Source organism: Equus quagga, chromosome 6, assembly GCF_021613505.1.
Source record: "Equus quagga isolate Etosha38 chromosome 6, UCLA_HA_Equagga_1.0, whole genome shotgun sequence".
In the NCBI taxonomy this organism is placed as follows: Eukaryota; Metazoa; Chordata; class Mammalia; order Perissodactyla; family Equidae; genus Equus; species Equus quagga.
In genome coordinates this window covers 56,811,285-56,825,163 of record NC_060272.1, presented here as the reverse complement: position 1 = coordinate 56,825,163, position 13,879 = coordinate 56,811,285, and the positions used below count along the sequence as shown (strand labels likewise).

The window sequence follows — 13,879 nt, the reverse complement described above, 5'->3', positions numbered from 1 at the left end:
TAGGTCTTTGGCGGGGCCTGAGAATTTGCAGTTCCACTGAGTTCCCAGGAGATGCAGCAGCTGCTGATCCAGGGACCACACTTTGAGTACTACTGACATAGACCAACCCCAAGACTCCCCAGCTCCAGACTAGTCACACTTAACAAAGAAACAACAAACTGAATTTCATGGCAAGGTCTTCAGTTTATATGGCTTAAGCCTTTGCATTTCTTTCACATGTTCTACTTGGTGATTTTCTTCCTTCGGAGTGAGCAGTAATTGATGGACCGCTGTCCCTATGGAAAGTTTTGAATGGGAAGAAAAAGATGTTTCTGGCTAGGGTGGCTTGGTAGTGGAATGAAAATAGCCAAGGAGTTGTGCAGATCTTGGCTGAAGTCCCCATTCTTTCACCCTGGCTTTCTGTGATCTGGGCAGGTCGCCTAATCTTTCTGCACCCCAGCCATGGAGCTCCAGCCATGGCTGCTTGCAGTGCTTCCCCCTGCCACGAGGCCTTGGCTCTTCTCCATGCCTGGAAAGTTCTTCCCCTTTCCCTAATGTCTTGTTACTGCTTGCTTAAACTTGGGTGTCTGCTCAATCATCACTTCCCCAGGAAAGCCTTTCCTGACCTCCCTAAGTAGGTCAGGCCCTCCTTTTTCACACATGCAGCACCATGTACCTGTGCTTCTCAGCATTGCCGCAGTTGCAGTTTCATCTTTCCTTGGGTGATAACTTGATTTGTCTCTCTCCACTAGACTGTAAGCTACGGGACTTACAGTGTACACTTTACAGTGTAAAATAAGGTATCATTTTTTGTTTCCTATTGTGTTCCAGCCACAAGCACTGTGCCTGCAACAGCAGTTGAATGAATGGCAATGAATGGGGCCCCAGTATACAGAGAGAGCTGCAGGGCAAGGTAAGCATTCCAAAATGGGCTGCATTCCTACCAGTGGGTTTCTAGAAGACACTCGGTTATTCTATAGGAAATTCCCTATTTTACACAACTGCACTTGTTAGTTTCTGTTCTTTGCCAGAGCCCTGGCAGTACAACTACCATTTATTGAGTTCTTATTATATATGTCAGGCACCACATTTGACATTGATCTAGGAGGTCGAGAATCTTAGTGTACTAATATCTAGGGCATTATTTTTTCATAAGATTCTAAAAACCAATGTGTATTGTAATGATATAACCTATAAATAGAAGATATATTTCCTTAGTTCTAAATTAAGGAAAAACAGCAGGAAGCAATTTTTTGCTCAAACTAGATCTCTAAGGGGGGTCTACAGGATCTGGGCTAAGTGATACCAAGGGATAGCAAGGTAATTTCCAACTCCTTGCAAATATGACAGCCCTCTCTCTATAGTAAAATCTCATAAGGAGTAACACCCAGAAAGTGCACTCACTTTCCAGAGACAGGGTGGTTTAGTTATTGGCCCAAACAAGACTTGACTAACAATATTTATATATCCAAATCACATCTATGTCAATAAGAAAAGGGATTAATATCCTGAAATTTAGAAAAATCTAGATTCAGAGAGACGATGGCACTAAATAAGAAAGAGGGGACCCTGGCCCAAAGACTCAACCATTCTAGGTCCTGCAGACAGACCCGTGTGGTGGAAACGTAAGCAGTTCAATTATCCAGCTAATCATCCTGGCTCTGAGTCTATGTTCACAGGCAAGTTTCAGATGAATGTTGGGAGACAGTTCTCCCAGGGTCTCTTGGGTTTCCTTTGTTCTGGACAATCTTTTCAAGGGTATTTGTATAGCGTGCAGGCCTGAAAAGAGAGAGTATCTCTGGAGCATAGGGCAGGCATGCTTATAGAAGATTCGGGTTCCCTAAGCTCAGGGTTCCTCTTCTATAACTAAACCCACTGCATGAGAAGGTGTCATCTAGCCCTCTTCTCAGTGTCATGTGGGAATTGCGGCTTGAGGAACCAATGCAAAGGCTAACACTCAGGCTACTAGTATTTCCCTAAGTGGAAAGTCCTTTGTCTGATCTAGGAGCTTTGTGTCTTCCAGCATCCATGAAACTGTGGCAGGCTAACTTGCGGTCATGCTGGCTTAGGTGTCTCTTTCCTCATGACAGTGATATGAGGGACTGATTTGCTTTTATTTGCTGACATAGTCAATTCTGATTCTACCAAACTGGGGACCAGTCCCTGGTCTTGGAGCATGAATTAATAGAGATAAATAAAGATGACCTGGAAGATAGCAACCAGCACCTCTGTTCTTAAAGAACTGTTGTTATAAAACCAGACTAAATGAGTTCCTTTACTGGACTCGTATCAGTGTTCAGCCAGGAGACAGAATCCACAGCAGGTATTTTAACAGGGAATTTAACGTGAAGGTTTGTTAGCCAGGTATTAGGGAAGAGTAAAGGTAAAGAGGGGATACTGAAGTATCACAGAGGTAAGAATTACAGGAAGCAGCCATCACCTCTAGGGCTGGGGCAACAAAAGTAAGAGGCTTGGATTTTTTTGAACTCAGAAGCTGGGAGTGGGGCCCTGCAGACCTGAGACACAGACCTCTGAGCTGGAGAAGATGCTGCTTGGTTGGTCCTGGTTCCTCAGAAACTTTATGGGGAGAGTATGGAGCTGGCACTCAGAACTCTGATGAGCAGATGCTGGCCAGTTAATGCTGGTGTCTCTGAGCAGGGAGGAGAGGTGGTGATGAGGCTGATTCTGGAAGTGTTGGAAGCAACTGGGGCCACTGGAACCAACTGCTGCTGCTAGGATGAAGCAGGGTTGTGTGGTCAAGATCACACGCTTGGGAGCTGGAAACAAACAGCTTCCCAGATTCCCTCTAGTGCCTCCTATGAGCTGAGCCAAACAGGGAGCCAGCTGGCAAAGGAAGTATGGTGACAGAGTCCCAGCCCCAGCATCACAGAGCGGAGGATAGAAATAGCTAGCTCAGGATTTTTAAAAGCCTGTTTGACAAGAGGTTGGAAGGTAGGAGGAGGAAACGATTTGTTACCTGGGGGCTGTTAGGCAATTGCCTGAAGAATCTCCAGCATTAACTTGAACTTAATATCTTTTTTAGGTCAGGGAAGGGAGCAGCCATGGGCAGCTCACTTGGGAATCCCGTGTTATTACTTAGCAGCATGGACAATTATCTGGCCTACGTTGTGGGGTATGTTGGATGGAGGCAGGAAGAAACATGTTCATCTGAGCCAGGAGATGGGCCCGTTGGCAACTTTGTTAGATTGCACACAATTTTATGGGCTTGTCATAGAGCTTGTGCAAATTCTCATGTCTGTCCCACACCCTGATAAAGAGTGATATCTTCTAAGAGAGAGAACACCACAGATGTTTGATTACATCTCACCCATAATTTGTGGTCCACATGACTTCATTGTATACGGGCTGATTTATAAACTGTAAAGCATGACGCAAATGAGAAGTGGTATTTATTATTTGAATCCTTTCTGTCCTTGGCTGAGTTCCAGGGAGGTGATGGGTTTCCATTTCTAAGGGAGAATTTCAGAGGAAATAAAGAGAATGGAGAGCAGAAGCTCAGAACTTACAAAATGAAGACAGTTGTTTTCTACGTTTAAGATTTGGTATTTACAAATAATGGCCCTCCTGACTATTCCTTTTGAAGCCAGAATTTGGACCCAGATAAACAGGACAAATATCTCAATAGAGAGCACTAGTCCATGTATTGTTGCTGATTTTAAATAACAGTGACTGACTTTGTCCATATAAGTATTTGAAAGTTTTATAATGGACTTTTTTTTTTCCAAAATCCATTCATTTTAACTGAATGGAATTTATTTACAATCTGGTACCAGAATTGGACAAAAACTCATGCCATATCAAGCTTCCATGGTGGATGACAAGGTCTGAGGTGTTCTAGGAGTTGGTCTGGGTCTAGGTAAGGGGCGTTGTTATAATGCTATGCCGTTACATCAGCCTTTACTACATTTATCCAGTTTATTTTGTAGATCTGATTGTGAATGTGGAAGGCCTATTTCATTCTAATTATTGCCATATGACTTTCAGTTTAATAGTTATCATAAGTGAGAATTTAATTAAATCAGCATCTGGATAAAATACGTATATATAATAACTTGACTACTCTTCAAACGGAGCTTGGAAACTTTTTTTCCAAATGTGGAGGTGCACACACTTCCTTTGCTTTGTTTCTAAACTTAAAAAGAAAGAAGGTCTGAGGAGAGAAGGAGCCCATTCTGGGTGAAACAGTTTACCCGAAACTCTTCTGAGTGGTTGACTGGAATTGCTCTCCCTTTCCTAAGGCACTCCTCATGTCATCAATCATCAGAACCATTTACTAAACCCCTCTCTGGGTGTGGCACTATCCCAGGCCCTGGACAGTCTCGGGAAATGGGCACAGTCACTGCTATTTATGTTCATACTCTATGATAAGTACACATGCCTGTAAATAAATAAATGACATGGCAACACTGCAGAAAGAGAAGGGGAATAAGTATTCTGGGGAGGCCTGTCATCAGAGACTGCATAGGAGTGATTTCAAAGTGGTTTTGAGGGTAAAGGAGAGCTCTTGCTCAAACAGGCAAGGTAGGAGGAGTGGTTCAGAAAGAACAAAGGGAAGAGTCTGCCTTGCTGGGCCTTGGGTGAGGGGCCCAGTCTGGCAAGCAGACGGAAGGAGTGAGAAGTTGGTTGTGTGTCTTGGCCTGAAGAAGAGCTTTGAAACTATGGGATCCTGCTAACCCTCTTTGAAATCAGAGACTGAGTATTCACACGGAAAATGGCCAGACCATATATAAACATAGAACTCTGGCCCGTGACCTGCAGCAGCCTGCCCAAAAAAACCAACCCATGACCTACAATAAAACACCCAGGGAGCCAGCCTCCGATAAGTCAGGCTTGTAGGAAGTCAGACTGCTATCTCTAGTAACAATCCAGGAAGCCAAACAGTGACTTCTGTAACAATCAGCCCCAAATGGCCAGTGCTTGATTAATAACTGACGGCTTCCCTATTTTGTCTCCACTTCCAACTAAGGACCAATCAGAGAAACCCAAATATGCATCCCTAACCAATCACATAGGATGCTCTGCTTCTAGTTAGCCTGACTCCAGCCTCCAATCAGGACACACCTGCAGCCTTCCCTTTGTCTCACTATAACACTTTCTTGCTCCTCTGCCAAACTGTGAGTCTCCGTCAAAACTCAAGGGACAGTGGCTGACGCCCTTGCTACCACAAGGTCTGAACAAATAGCCTTTGCTTTTCTCATTTGGTTGATCTTCATTTATCTCCACAGAAATATTGCTGTTGCCAGTTCTGACTCATCTGCTGCATAGCTTCCCCCTTGCATTTCTGTTTCTACTTTAACAAGCATTGTTTGTTCTTTATGTGGCATTTTTCCCAGAGAAATAATAGAAAAAGACAGATTAACAGCAATGCTGATGGGTGTCTGCTTTTTGAGGGTCACTAGGAAATGCTGTTGAGTGTCTCCTGTTAAGTAGAGTGGGAAGAACACGGGCTCCGATGGAACCGGCAATGCGAGAGAGCGCTGTTCTGATGGCGTCTGAGTAGCTTTTTACTTTTCAAGGACTGCTAAGGGGATATGCAGCTCCTCTTGGATCAGCAATCAGGAGTTGTTACCCTGTACTTAGTAGTACATCCTAGTCCTCTTTCTAAAAGTTTTATTATCCTGAGAGCGGCTCCGAAGGAAGATATTATTACTGTTCAACACTGCTAATGGTTGAGAACTGTCTATCAGCTACTAGGAAGTTAACCTTCTACTGAATGCCCTCTCGAAAACCATATTTGCTTAAAGGTGTGGGGCAATACTTAGGCTGCTTGCTAATTTGCCGAGTCTCAGACATATACACCTAATAGTAATATAAAGAAAATCATAATATACTAACTGTAATAAGAATTCCAATTTGTCCTTGAATTTTCTTTTTACAACTCTAATGTGTGCATTGCTAAAAATTATAGTCTCAGCCTCCAGATGTCTAAGTCAAACTGCTTTTCTGTTCTCGAGAACAGTAAATTAACTAGTAATACAGATTCTGTGAGTAGCAAATGGTCAGTAAACATTACTATCTGACTGATGAGAAATCCTGATATTTACTTTCCTTATGCCCTCTCATCACATCAGGTATTCCATACACTGTGTGGTGGAGCCAATTATGATTATGGCATGGACAAATGAAGTGAAAAGTAAGACTGCATGTGGAATCCCAAGCTCCTTGGGTTGCCCCAGCCTAACTCTTCAGCATTATCTTCCTCTAGGAATCTCCATTCTGGGCACACTGGTCTGGCCACTACTGTCTACCGGCATGTCTTATGTGTACCTGCTTCCAAAGTTTTCTCATGTTACACCCTCACTCGCTATGTTCTCCCCACCACCTACACCTTCCCAAAGGTCCCTCATTTTTAAAAGCCCAGCTCAGATCTCACCTCCTTTTTGACATTTCTGTGATTGTCCTTACAAAAAGCGATCTTTTACCTCTTACTTCTCCTAGTAGTTATTGTCCATACCACTTGGAGTGCCCTTCAGTGTAGTCATCTGTGTAACTGTCTTCATTCATTCATTTGGCCAACAAACATTTAGTGAATGCCTACTAAATTCCAAGTTTTGTTCAAGGCAGGAGATACAGCAGTGAACAAAAAAGCTGAAATATTTTCACACTGGTAGGAAAGATTGACAATGAGCAAGATAAATACATGAAACACATAGTGTGTCAAATGTCAGTAAATGCTAATGAGAAAACGTAAGTCTGGAAAAGGTAGGTTACTGAGATTTTAGATAGGATGAACAGAGAGGGTCCCACTGAGAAGATAATTTCTAAAGGACCTGAGGGAGCAAGCCGTGAAGATGTACCCTCAGTGTGGAATGCTCTTTCCTCCCCACACAAGTACAATGGCCCTGAGATGGCAGTTTATCTAGAGGATTCAAAGAATGACAAGGAGGGTAGTGTGGCTGGAGTGGCCAAGTGCATGGGGGGATAATTAATGGGAGGGGGCGATTGCCATGTAGGGCCTTGAAGATCATAGTTGGGATTTTGACATCTATTCTGTGTGAGATGGGAAGCCGTTGGAGGGTTTGAGAAGTGACACACTCTAATTTGTTTTAAAAGTATCTCTTTAGCTGCAGTGCTGAGAATAGGTTGTGGGGGTGGGGGGCTTGGGGGCAGAAGCAAGAGTGACACTATTTCAGTAATCCAGGTGAGACATGGTGGTGGCTCAGGCTAGAGGAATGGGGAGAAGTAATCAAATTCTGTATCTATTTTCATGATAGGGTCAGTAGGATTTCCTGAGGGTCTGGATGTAGAATGAGAGAGAATGGACTCAACGGTGATTCCAGGACTTATGGCAGGAGCAACTGGGAGAATGGAGCTGCCATTAATGGGAATGGGGAAGAATGCAGAAGAGGCTGGTTGGAGGGACTGGGGGCGGTGGATTCTCAAGAGCTCAGTTTTAAACATGTTAAGTTTGAGATTCTCATTAGTCATCCATGTGCAGACGTCAAGTAGGTGGATGCTTCAGAAGGGCAGAATGCCTTATGCCCCATGAACCTTTGTGCCTGGTTTGTTGATTGCTTGGATCAATCAATTAATCAGCAGTGAACAATAATTCTGAATAGAGATTAGAGAGAAAAGCTATAAGATTTCGAACCCTAGACCGTGAGACAGGGAAAATATTAATTTAGTTTTGGATAGTCATGATGGTGATATTTCTGAAAATGGGTAGCTGATAAGGAAGAAGGGACCAGAAGTGTCATCTCTGTGCCATTGTCAGCATCTATGAAGTCTTAGATCATGAAATATTTATTTTCATTGGTTTAAGAAGAGCCCATAACATCTTCACTCTCCCCTGAAGACGCCATCAGGCCTCAGAATGTATGTTGTCATTGTTGCTTAAGGCATTATCATTACTACTATCAATGACCATCCCCTATTTTATGCAATATGTGTAATAGTAGAGGCAGTTTGATATTAAGAGTTCAGATTCTGGAGATAAAATGCCTGGATTTGAATCTTGCTTCTACTATTTATAAATTGTAAGACTTTTAGCAAGTTACTTAATCTTCCTGTGTTTCAGTTTTCTAATCTGTAAAATGGGAATAATACTAGACTTATCTCATTGACTCATTGGGAGAATTAAATTGTTAATATATTGAAGTGTTTAGAACAGTCTGGCACATAGTGAATCCTATATGTGATAGCTATTATTTTTATATCAAGCACTGTCACTGGGTGCCATGATGAACACTGAACTTGACATAATCCCTGGCCATGGATCTATTGATGATAATTGAGACAGATTATCTCACTGGGAAAGAAGAAAATGAGTTTAGAAGGCTCACTCAACTCAGAACTGCTGGTGGGGAGTCCAGAAATAGTTTTAACCTCTCATACAAAGTTCAACTTGATTTCCACCTAGCACTTAAATGGCAAAGCAAACTAATTGAGGGTCTCAGAGAGCCATAATTTTAATATTTGAGCAACTGCCATACAGAACAGAAAACTACAATGCTGGGCAAGTTTTCTAGACACCAGGCCATGGAGTACCCGGACTCGCACAATGCCTGAGTGTGGTCCTCCAGGAAAACGAGAGCAGTTCATCTCTGCCCCAGGGTTGAGCCCAGGAGGAGCAAACAGATAGGGCTGAGTATGAGGATGGTCTGCTGGAGCTGCCCCTGCCTTGTGCCATCAAAGCAGATGAAGGGAAGGTGTGGTGGAAAAAGAGAGTGTCTGTGAGGTGGGGAAAGATATCAGGAGATAGCGACGTGGTTTCTTGTTCTATGTTATAGTTGCTCAGATATTGAGATTATGGCCCAGTGAGACCCTCAGTTAGTTGCTTTGTCACTTAGGTGCTAGGTGAAAACCGAGACTATTCCTCTGGGACTGACTGATTGATTGATTACTGAATGAATGAATGAATTGAGGAAGCAACCACTCAAACATTTACTGAATGTTGCTGATGTGTCAGGAAAAGATACCATGCTGTGGGGCTACTTTTACCTGGCTGAGGAATATGTCTTCTTGCTATCTGCTGATTTAAGGAAAAAAGTAGTTATTATAGGAGAGTCCCCATAGAAACGAAGATATTTTAGGGGATTGATTCATTCAGTAAATGATTAAGTGTGCCAAGCACTGTGCTAAAAGCTGGATATACAACAGACTAAGACCTAGACTCTGCCATCAGGAGCTTACAGTGCTGGAGAGGGAAGCAGGGAAATTCACGTACCCCAAGGACTGAGGGGCTGGGCCCACAGAACAAGCACCTAACCCAGTTTCAGGAGTTCAAGGGTATGTGCCCTGAGTCATAGGACGAGTAGGAGCTGCGGGATTTGGGGTAGGGGTGAAGGGCAGAGTTGTATAATCTAAACAAGCCCTGAGGAAGCTCTGTCATCCCAGTGGTCGCCTGAGCTCAGATGCAATTTTAGAAACTGAACCTAGTGTTAGGCCATGAAGATTAAGTCACCCCAACTGGGCAGCAGGGGCAGGTGCTGTTACCCAAAAGAGCTTTCAGGTTAACCTCGTGCGGCAGGCTGGGTCTGTGCTGGCCAGGGCTCTCCTGGGAAGAGTGGAATTTAATTGGTGCTTATTTTCAATGCCCTTATAAAGGTGACTCTGGGGCCCACTGAAATGGAAACCATCCTAACTTCTAAATGACTGGCAGGCGGGGACCTGAATTGCCCCCACCACTTTGACTAATGTAGATGCCCGGCAAGCACAATATGTTTGGGGCTTTTTTACAGTATCAAATGGTGGATGAAATGGGAGAACTGCCCGGTGAGAGTCAGCCTTAGATGCATGGGAACAAGAATAGCTGTTCCTTATGTCAACAAGGAGGCTTTTTTTGAGTGTGTGCGGAACTAAAGAAATGCAGCTCACTTACTGGTCTGGCTAAACTTCAAAAATTTGTGTTTTTTTCCTCCTCCCAGGAACATTTTGTTCACACTGGTGGTTAAAAGGGGGCAGCTTTCACATAGAAGTACAGCAGGAAGTATTTAAGTTAGATAAAAGGAAGGACTACTTGGCAGAATGATTGAGTGCAGGACTGGGTTCCCAGGGGGATTATGGAATCTGAGTTTTATTCATAGACTTTCCTATTAAATAACTTAAATAGTAAGGGCAGCAGGGCATTAGCCTATATCACCAGTGTTTAAAGGCCTGTGCTTTGGGATTCAGAGGAAACTGGAGTGACTTTTGACCAGGAGGACCTGAGGCGGTTTCATGGGGCTGAGATGGCCTTGGAGTTGGGGTCAGATGTGGAACGAAGAGTGGGGAGGGCAGTGCAGAGAGAGGTGGAGCAAAGGAACCAGGGCAGGAAAGAACGAGGGACAAGTGGGACAGAGCAAGTGGGGTAATTTGGAATTAATATTAGCAGGTCACGTGAGGGCCTGCATAATGGAAAGCCTGGAAGTCTTGGCTGTGGAATTTGGATTTTACTCAACAGGCAACCAGAAGCCATTTTTTTTCCTTTTTTTTTTTTTTTTTTTTCAGGTTTTGAGTAAGAAAGGGAAGTGATAGAAATTGTGCTTCAGGGATCATGGTCTTTTAGAAATTGAAGGGAACTTACAGTCGTGTTACATAATCCAACATCATTGAAATTTCATGAAGCTCTGAAGACAAACTGGAAGCACTGACTACAAACCTATTCTGTTCAAATATGTTTTGCTCATTCACTTCTCACAGTAGACCTATGAGGTGGGTCTTACCCCTTCTTTGGTGGTTCTTCCTGTCCTATCTTTGCATCTTTGAACACAGTTTTCATTTGTTTCTTTTGTTTTTGTTTCTTTTTTGAAGAAGATTAGCCCTGAGCTAACGTCTGCTGTCAATCCTCTTCTTTTTGTTGAGGAAGACTGGCCCTGAGCTAACATCCGTGTCCATCTTCCTCTACTTTATATGTGGGACACCTGCCACAGCATGGCCTGCCAAGCAGTGCGTAGGTCTGCACCCGGGATCTGAATTGGCAAACCCCTGGCCGCTGAACCAGAATGTGTGAGCTTAACAGCTGCGCCACCGGGGTGGCCCCCGTTTGTTTGTTTCTTATTCAGTGAGACAGCCACCTTCCTTCGCGGGACATCTGCTTTGGAACACTAAACTCTGCAAATCAAATCTCATCCATGACAGAATACCCTGCATGTGGTTCTCCATGTGGAGGCCGAGATTTCACACTTTGTATTTCCACTTGATGATAATTCTTTTTAAAAAGTATTTTACCACTTTTAAAGAAAAAAGTCCCCAATGTAACCCATACATTGGACAGGCACCATCCTTAGGATAGAATCAAAATGCAACTTTACTTTTGCCTCTAATTATCCCCAAACTGAAATTTGTTTGGTTTTTCCCTTGGCACTGGATGAAAACTCGAGCAGTAACAGGGAGCTCTATGGTCACTTTAAATAATAAAGCACAGTTCGGGGCAAGATACTATTCAACAACTCAATCTTGATTCTAGATCGTTCTTCTCCCAACCACTCCAGCTCGGGCACGATTTCAGGCTAGGACTCGTGGTGAGCTGGCTGGAGCTCCCAGCAGCTCACAGGGTCCACTTGTGGGCTTCTCTTCCCAACTCCGTCTTCAGTGGCATCCCCTTGGTAGCTGAGACGGCCAGGCCCGGAGTATCTGCACCACGGAAATGGGCAAACGCTCCGAGGCAGGATTTTACACCTTGGAGAGCCTGTGTGCTGGTTCAACATTTACCAGCACAACACTGCCGTCCAGGAAAGACCTATGATCCACTTCTCATTTCTTTCTTTGCCCTTCCTCCCTTCCAGGCTCCAAGGGCCTCCAGGATCGGAGTGTAGAAAGGGCAAGAAGTAGGAGGCCTGCAAGTTCCTCCTGGCCTGGTGCTGTCAAAAGCCAGCTTCCCGCTTTCCCGGGCCTGAATGCGTTTTCCTCAATGCTTCCCTGCTCGGGGCCCGGAACAGCGTCTCCCAGGAGACCCGCAGTGTTCTCGCAGCGTGGGTTACCCCAGGGGCACCAGGACCACCAGCGGCTTTAACTGCAGATTCTTGGCCCCACGCTGAACTTCCAAACGAGAGCGGGGCCCGGAGTCTGAACTTTGACAAGAACGCGCGCCCAAACGATGCTGACGCCACCGGAGTTTGAGCAACACTGAAGGGCGCTTCATCCGTGTGAATACACGAGACGACGGTTTCCGTTTCGGGTCCCTTCCCGGCCTTCCCCTCTTGCCATGAACGTCACAACTGAAGCCTTTAGAGCCTCAGCTAAGGGACAGCGAGGGCCTTCTGAGTCCCTTGCAGGTGGGGAGTGAGGAGGGAGGAGAACCAGAGTCAGCTTTTCAGGGGGCTCCAAAGCGCCCCGCGCTCGTCAGCGGCGCCCGCGCGGTCGCGGCCTCCGCGGGATCCCGGGCCCGTGGTCGCCGACGCTCCGCGCTTTCCCGGCCCAAACGGCCGGTCGTGCCGCCTCCACGGCTCCGCGGGAACCGCCACCGAAATCGAGGACGGGTTTGGAAACCACAGGGCATTTCCATCCCTCCTGAGTGCTGGCAGGGAGGGACTTTCTCCGGGCTTATACGCCACCTTTACAAGCCCACCACTGCCTACTTTCGGCGACACAGTTCCTGCCTTTGGCCGTTGAGTCAACAGAACAGGCCCGGAATGTTCCAGGCCTCTGGGCAGCCCTCGCTCCTGTTTCTTGAAAGACGAACTTTGAGGGGCCGGGCCGGGGCCCAGCCCGGGGCAGTGCGGGGAGAGGGGACGGCGGCCTGGCCGGGCAGGGCCGGAGGCACCAGGGACAGGGTGCCAGCCCCGCTGCGGCCTCGGCGGGGGCGGCTTTACAGCCCCCCGATCCCAGGCCCTTGTTCTTATGAACGAGGCTAAAATTCAAACACCGGCGCTTTTGTCCTCTGCAGGATTTCTTGTGAGGAATTATGAAGGATGACTCGTCCAATCCAGGGTCTACATCGGTGTAACGTGCTATCTAGAACTAGGAGACCGGAGAAGTCCACAAAAGACGCGAACGGAGAAAGAACAGAGACCTGAAGGCGCCCCCCCAACTTGAGGGGACGACTGGCGGGCAGCCCGGAACGGTTGAAGCGGCCGCGAGGTGTGCGCAGGCGCACAAGCAGGTCCGCTGCCGGAAGCTCAGTGTGGCTGGGCGGGCCGAAGCCGCTGCGGCAGACTCAATTTGTCTAGGTTCAGCGTCGCTCTTGTCGTCTCCCACATGGTCTAGCGGTTAGGATTCCTGGTTTTCACCCAGGCGGCCCGGGTTCGACTCCCGGTGTGGGAAGGCAAGTTCTTTTTAAGAGAAAAGTCCATTTTCGGCGCTCCTGACTAAGGAAAAGACGTGTTTTTAGAAAACGCCATACCGCATTTCAGAGCAGCCCGGGGAGATCGGGGCTCAAGGGACTCAGAGCCTAGCCAAACCCGGCGCCCGGCAGGAGCGGAAGGGAAGGAAACAGCTCGCCATAGTGTGAAGTTAGGTTTTGAAATAAGGGATTAATTCTGAAGTGAAAAGCCAGAAACCAAACAGTCCCTGCTAAGGTATATGTTCCAGTTGGTTTTTCTGCCGTGATTTCTCCTTGCATCGTGGATATGGAGTAAATTACCAACAAGTGCTCTTCTTTGAAAGAAAAAAGACGTATTTTAGGTCATTATAGGGCTTTTAAGTTGCCTAAAGCCATTCCTTTGGGGACAGCAAGATTTCCAGAAAAGTCATTATTAAGGGCAGAGTAGTTCAGTGTACAATCAATCCATTGTGTGTGCGATTCAAAGAGCTCACTGAACCAGTGATGGGGGGGGTGGCGGGAGGAAAAAAGAAATTTAGGTTATTACAGATATTGAGGAGTGAGGCAATGGCAGAGACCAACACTTTCTTCTCAGGCCCTAACATATTTCTTTGACACATTCTGTTTGAAAAACTTAAAGATTTCATGATACGCTCAACTGGAATTAGAAATCTTAGTATTGATGTGTGACAAGACCGT

At 45.7% G+C, this 13,879-nt stretch overlaps 1 non-coding gene across 1 annotated transcript; it reads left to right on the top strand.

Annotated features, from left to right (window-relative positions):
• The first annotated feature begins 13,110 nt into the window (after positions 1-13,110).
• On the top strand, positions 13,111-13,182 carry TRNAE-UUC (transfer RNA glutamic acid (anticodon UUC)). Its single transcript has one exon. It is a non-coding gene; the product is annotated as a tRNA-Glu (tRNA).
• Positions 13,183-13,879: the final 697 nt, after the last annotated feature.